Source organism: Zonotrichia leucophrys, chromosome 1A (assembly GCF_028769735.1).
Source record: "Zonotrichia leucophrys gambelii isolate GWCS_2022_RI chromosome 1A, RI_Zleu_2.0, whole genome shotgun sequence".
NCBI classification, from domain to species: domain Eukaryota; kingdom Metazoa; phylum Chordata; class Aves; order Passeriformes; family Passerellidae; genus Zonotrichia; species Zonotrichia leucophrys.
The window spans coordinates 63510653-63516768 of record NC_088170.1 but is presented as its reverse complement, the minus strand read 5'-3'; the positions used below and the strand labels follow the sequence as shown (position 1 = coordinate 63516768).

The window sequence follows — 6116 nt, the reverse complement described above, 5'->3', positions numbered from 1 at the left end:
AGGAAGCAAAGATAGGAGGCTATCAGTGATACTTCACAGCAGGATAAAAGCTCCAGTTATGTGAACTGCAGAAGCCAAAACCTGAGCAAGTACTTTTGCTGTGTTTACAAACAGCAGAGATGATGATGATGGAAGTAGCATACTAGCATATTTTAGACTCTTAGACTAAATGCCAATTTTCTTAAACTTTGATGTATCTTGATATGACAGAGAATGAAAGGCCTGAAAATAATATATGAACACACTGTAGCCATTCTGGGAGAGATGTTACTTTATAAAATTAGTGTCTAGAAGATTCATTCTCAGGAATATCAGAGGCAAGAGTCTATCCAATCTAGTAATACTCATCAGTGAGATTTAAAGAAGCAGAAACTGATTCATCCTGCACCAGTCATGTTTACCCTGGTGATGCTAATGCTACAGAAAGGCAACTGGGAAAACAAATTATAGAAAGAGTTTGCTAGGGAAGTCAGAGTAACATTTTTCAAATGTTTTCAGAAGCAGTGCTAAATATTTCTAAATCTATCAAGGGTATAGGGAAATTTTTTAGATAAGATTAAATGGGTTGTCTGGGAGACACTTAGATATTTTGCTTTTTGTGTTGCCCTGGCTCCTTTATTGGTGATGTTTTAACCATGAACTTGAGTCTGTTAATCTACTTTCTTATGCTTTTCTTAAAACTCAATCTCAGACGGGCAAGAGATGAGAAATTATATTGCCCCACCTCTTTTATAACTTTGTTACTGCTGTATTCCTTCAAAATTTCCCAGAGTTCAGATATTTGAGTAAACTGTGCAGCATTTAGCTCCTGATGTTTTGAACTGAGCAGTACTACTCATATCAGACACCATGTAAATTTAGCTCTAGCTCAACACACACAAGAAAAGACTTATTGAAAACACAGAATCTTATTTCTTCTTTTCCCAGCAGAACAATATAAACATCGAAAATCATCATTAAAATAACTCAGAATTTCAAATACTCATAACCTCATTTTATTTCTATTTTATTCATTAGTTGTAAATTATCTTAAGTGACCAGCAGCCTTTGACATGCTGTCTCAGAAAACTTTGTGCTCTCCCATTGGGACCATCAGTCCCACTTATTTTTGGTTATGCCATGCCCACAGGTTTCACTGTGTCAATTTTCTGCTACTCTTATTCAAGTGACACTTCCTTAGGAAAAATGACCTTTTCAAGCATCTCTCCAGGAATTGTAAGGACATTACCCTTTCTCTAAAGTTTGTGGCAGTTTGGCTGTACAGTTTCACCCAAAGGATGCCACTGGTGACTGTCTAAGTCTCACAACATATTCTCACTTAATTTTAATGAATTTGTCATTTCTCTTGGTGGCACCAGGTCAAAGTTTGTATTTTTTCCTGTCTCTACTTTTAGCGTTGGGTCTGACAGACTGTGAATGTCTTCTGTTCCCTGGGGAACAAATAACACTTCATGGCAGACTCATCACAGGTCCCCACAAGTTAGTCATGCTCAGCATTGTTAGGAGCATGACTCCACAGGTTTTTTTATTAGTTTCAGGGGTTTTGGGGTTTCACTTTGGGTTTTGTTGTTTTTTTGGGGTTTTTTTGGCACCATTTTTGTGCTTACCTATAACATTTGGGACAATATCAATTAGGGGTTGCATTCTGTACTTGTAATGAAAGTGCTTAAAATAATATTAACTAAATTCTGGCAGAATTTACTATGCAACAGGTTTCTATTAGATGTAGAGCTGGTTTAGCAAAAAATTACTTAGTACATGTGGCTACATGTTCAGCTGCAGTATTTTCCCTGAAAGTCATCTGAGAATTCTCCAGAATTATATACTAACACAAGCATATTTATCCTTGCCAACTTAAGCAATATCATCTATGTGTGTTTTCCTTCAAGGTGCTGATTTTCCTTTATCATTAGCAGGAATTTATCACTTTTTCACTTAGTTTTGGCTCAGGTGGTAATTCCTGCCAATGCTCTTAACTTCACTGTTGCTATAAAATATTGTTGACCTTCCTCTGAGGTGTTTTTGGACCATCACATGACTGTTACATGTTCTTTTGAATAGATATATTCCTGTAACACCCTAGAAATTGGGGGGTTGTTTCCTTTAACCAAAAGCCCATCTAGAACTGAATAGGCTCCCTTGCAAAGCTCTTGGAAAATTTGATCCTTCCATCCCATGCTGGTAACATGGATGATTTCCCACAGTTCTATCTCAGATGTAGTTCTGCAATTTCAGCCCTCATCCATCCCAAGACCTGAGCTTGTTCATGTGTTGGAAACTCCGTAACTTAGTTACAGACACTGTTCCACTGCATGTTTGCCCCAACAGTGCTACTGTAGATAAGAAATCTTTTCCCCCTTTTTTATCAGTTTGACTGCAAAACTTTGTATCTGAAAATCTAATCATTTTCAGGTTCTTGAATACTGGAGCAGTTTTCCAGATCCCCATCTGATAGCAATAAATAATGGCTGACCAAGTTCATTTTAAAAGGGCATACAGAGTTAAAAAGAATGAGTTGAAGCTTCTTATTTTCACTGCTGAAGGTCAATGCCTTCTTTTGAGCAGGCTGATTCTCAGTTTTGGTTAGTGGTTACTGTGGTTAGTGTGACACATGAGCCATGGCTGATCATTTTCAATCACACTACTGTAAGCAGACTTTGCCAGAGCCTTCCTAGAACTTTCATTAAAAAATTAGATTTCTGCTTTCTGGCATAGTAGGTATGTATTACTGTGTCTTTTAATAAACCCATCAGTTTTAGAACCTCTTTAAGGTTCTCCTTGATAGTCATTAGATACTCTTTGTGCAGTTTAACTTAGTTAGGAACATTTATCACAAATTTCCTGGCACGATTTAGCATTGAGAAGAACTTGGAAAGCTTTATTTGGCATCAGGCATTTCAGTATGACTTCAGGTTTATTATAAACTGCACATATACCTAGTTGTGTTAAGATATGTTATATCCAATTATGAATATTCAGATTTGGGCCACAATCTCTGTTTCTTCTCAAAATTCCAACAGCTCAGAGCTGTTAGTCATGGCTAAGGTTTTATTTTCCTTTTCTAAAGCAAATATTACTTGGACAGGCCTTAGTATTGTCTCTAGCACAGATGTACAACTTGTACTATATAACCCAGCTATGTACAGCCTAAAGAAATATATCATTTAGTCCCTGGCCCCTTTATATGTTTTCTCTTTTCCAGGATAAGCTTGGAAAAGTTTAATGAGAGACAGAAGGATTTCCCAGATGATGCACTGTCCAGGTCTCTACCTTCCCCAAGAGTCTTTTAGGTCATTCTCTCTGTCATATCATTTAATATGAGCATAATGAATATAATTAATTTTTAGAAGTGTTCTGTAAATCCATTTTTGGTCAGGAAGGCCAGTTTTAATGAGGGTGCACTGTGCTTTGGTTCTGCACTTACACAATAAATCTGATATTCCTGGGAAGGGTGTACAGTATATCTGGAGAATGAGCACAGCAAACAAAGGATCTCATTGCTCATCTTTTAGGAGCAGGTGCCACATCAGCTCAGTGGTGATAGGGACAAATATTCAAATATACCCAAGAACAGAGCAAGGGAAGCAGACAGAGAGCTCCATTAATTCCTCCTTCTCAAAAAACCTTATTTTCTTGGAGTTACTCTTGCAAGGGTGACAGGAGAATCACTCTTTTTTCTCTAAAAGCTTGATTATTACTACCCCATGCCTCTTAGGGGAGGAAATATTGACCCAAGCCTTTAGCAACCAAAATATATAAACTCTGATTTCAATGTTAATTATTCTACTAAAGCTAAAAATGTAGATTTCTTTTAAGGTTGACATTGAAACCCCTCCCCCATTTTAAAATTTTTTAAATTATAAACTTAAAATTTAAAAATATTGTGCTTTTGCTCAGATATACAGGTTCAAATGATTTGTGAGTCTCACTGTGAAGGGTGGGGACATTTAATGTGAAGCCAATTTAAGAACTCTTCCTTCCTAAGTTTACCCACACCCAGATTTATTCAGCTACTGGAGCTGCACTGCTCATAGTTATTCCAGATTTCTTTGGCTCAACTACTGCACATGATTCCTTTATGTCATGGGACTTAGGGTGTAAGTAAATGCAATACACAGATTATTCAGGGCAGCTTCAGAAGCTCCATGGTGGCATGGTACCTCTATCCTCAAAAATTAGAAGTGACTGAGAGGGCAGAGGGCAGGTTGAATATTGATGACTCTTTATCACATCTTTGATTTTTTTTTTCTGGTGTTTTTGGTCTCCTTTTCAGGTATCACAGTTTCCTATTAAGGTGACTGCTCTTGGTTATGGCAGGTGAATTATTTCTCCTGAGCGTAAATAGGATCAACCTTCTAATCCTGCTATATTTTATATCCCTATCTCAGGGCCATCTCCACACACAAATGAACAGAGTATCCATATGTTTTTCAAAGTAAAACTGTAAGACAGCTTTTACTTAAGCAATCAGCTTTCCCTGATATACATTATTAATTACTACTTTTCATTGCATTAAGGTGATACATAGAAATGCCACCTGACAGCAGCATTCTTTTTTGTTACATTTACATAGTTCACAGCAAATAATTCACACAGCATTTTGCTCTGCTCCTAAAAGATATTACAGAGAATATATCATATGCATTCTAAACACAGGTAACTAAAGGCTGAAATTCATACAAAACTCTTTAAAAATAGTGATTAAATCCTTATTAGTACTTAAAGAATTTTATCATAAAACAGCCCAGGTTCCAATGAGTGTTGGAAGAAGATAGAGATTGTTCTTTATTGTTGATTTTTTAAACTATCTGCCTCCCCAGAGATGAAGGCTGTTTATTTCTGGCCAGTAGAAAAACAGAGCAGAAACAGAGAAGCTGTGGCAACAGTAGAGAGAATATGGACATGATTTTCTTTTCTCCTGAACTGACTTCAGGCTCCTGAGACATTGGGGAAACACTTATAGTTTTGAATAATAGGTGAAATGGCGTGTGTGAAATGTTCTTCCTAAAAACAAATTCAGTGAGCCCAGGGTAGTTTTTGAAAGGGAATTTATTGCTTACTGAAGAATAACATCTTTTCAAGTACACAGTAAGAAGCAGCAGAAATACAGATAGCAATGTAAACACTAAATCTTGTCCTGTTCACTGTATTGGGGATTCATCATCTTCCACTAATACAGCATAAGATGGTGTTTAAGCTTGTGCAGTTTTTGTTTCTTCTTTGACAATCAGTGTTATACAGACTTTTTTGTAGTGAATTGTTGTCACAGAAAAAGCAGAGTAAAATCCTTTAAATTATAAACTCCATCTGCCTTGGCCACACACTTTAGCTGACTGATGATCTGTAACCCAAACTATTGGCTGTTCTGAGGTGAAGTTTGTGTTACTTCTTTATCAGTACATTAACCTGTCTTGTTCCAGACACTGCTGATATTCTGCTTTACATGTGTATTACAAAGGCTGCCTTCTGGAATGAGAGGTGCCCCAACATAAATTGCTGAAATTAAATTGCAGCATGTCCACTAACTCCCAACTGCTGTGAAGGAGGCAGAAGCCTCCTTTTCTCTCTAAGACAATTTCCTTGGTTCCTGAAATCAGCTTTTATCTGATGTTAACTGTGGTAGTAAAAATCTCAAGTCGGAAGTGGATAACAGCCAACTCTTCCACTTGTGCACAAGATAAGTATGCCATTAACTATGTCTCCTAAAGTTATTTATCTCATGCAAGCAAATAGTTCAAAGCCTTCCATTTACTGTTATATGATTGTAGATATCTGCTGTCAGGTCTTCACTGGCTAAAGCTGGGCTCTTGACAGGGACAGAAACAGAGCATGGCTCACAAATATAGATTTTTTTGAAATACAATATGGCAGCTGGTAAAAATGTATGCCCACTTTTTCTCTTTTTCTCCTCTACTCTCTAGGTGTATACGAAGCACAATATCAGCAGCAGCCCTCTCCTTGACAGGTATGTGTCCTGACATTGTACTTTCGTCCATCAACTTGAGAGTTCTCAGAGACACAGGATGGACCAATGTATAGAATACTCACATTGGTTTGAGTTTATAGCATCTCATGGGAGAATTTCTTCCTCTCTGTTTTTCCCATCATCTCTCTCA

General features: G+C 37.1%; 1 protein-coding gene across 2 annotated transcripts in view; it reads left to right on the top strand.

Moving 5' to 3' along the window:
* SEMA3A (semaphorin 3A) overlaps positions 1-6116 on the top strand; it is a 236677-nt gene that overhangs the window by 50719 nt on the left and 179842 nt on the right. The window contains exon 1 of one of the 2 annotated variants that reach the window (XM_064702969.1): positions 5950-5965. The exons of the other annotated variant lie outside the window; for it this stretch is intronic. The gene's annotated coding sequence lies outside the window, so the exon portion shown is untranslated. Of the gene's footprint in view, positions 1-5949; positions 5966-6116 lie in introns of those variants that run through there. 2 annotated transcript variants of the gene reach the window in all.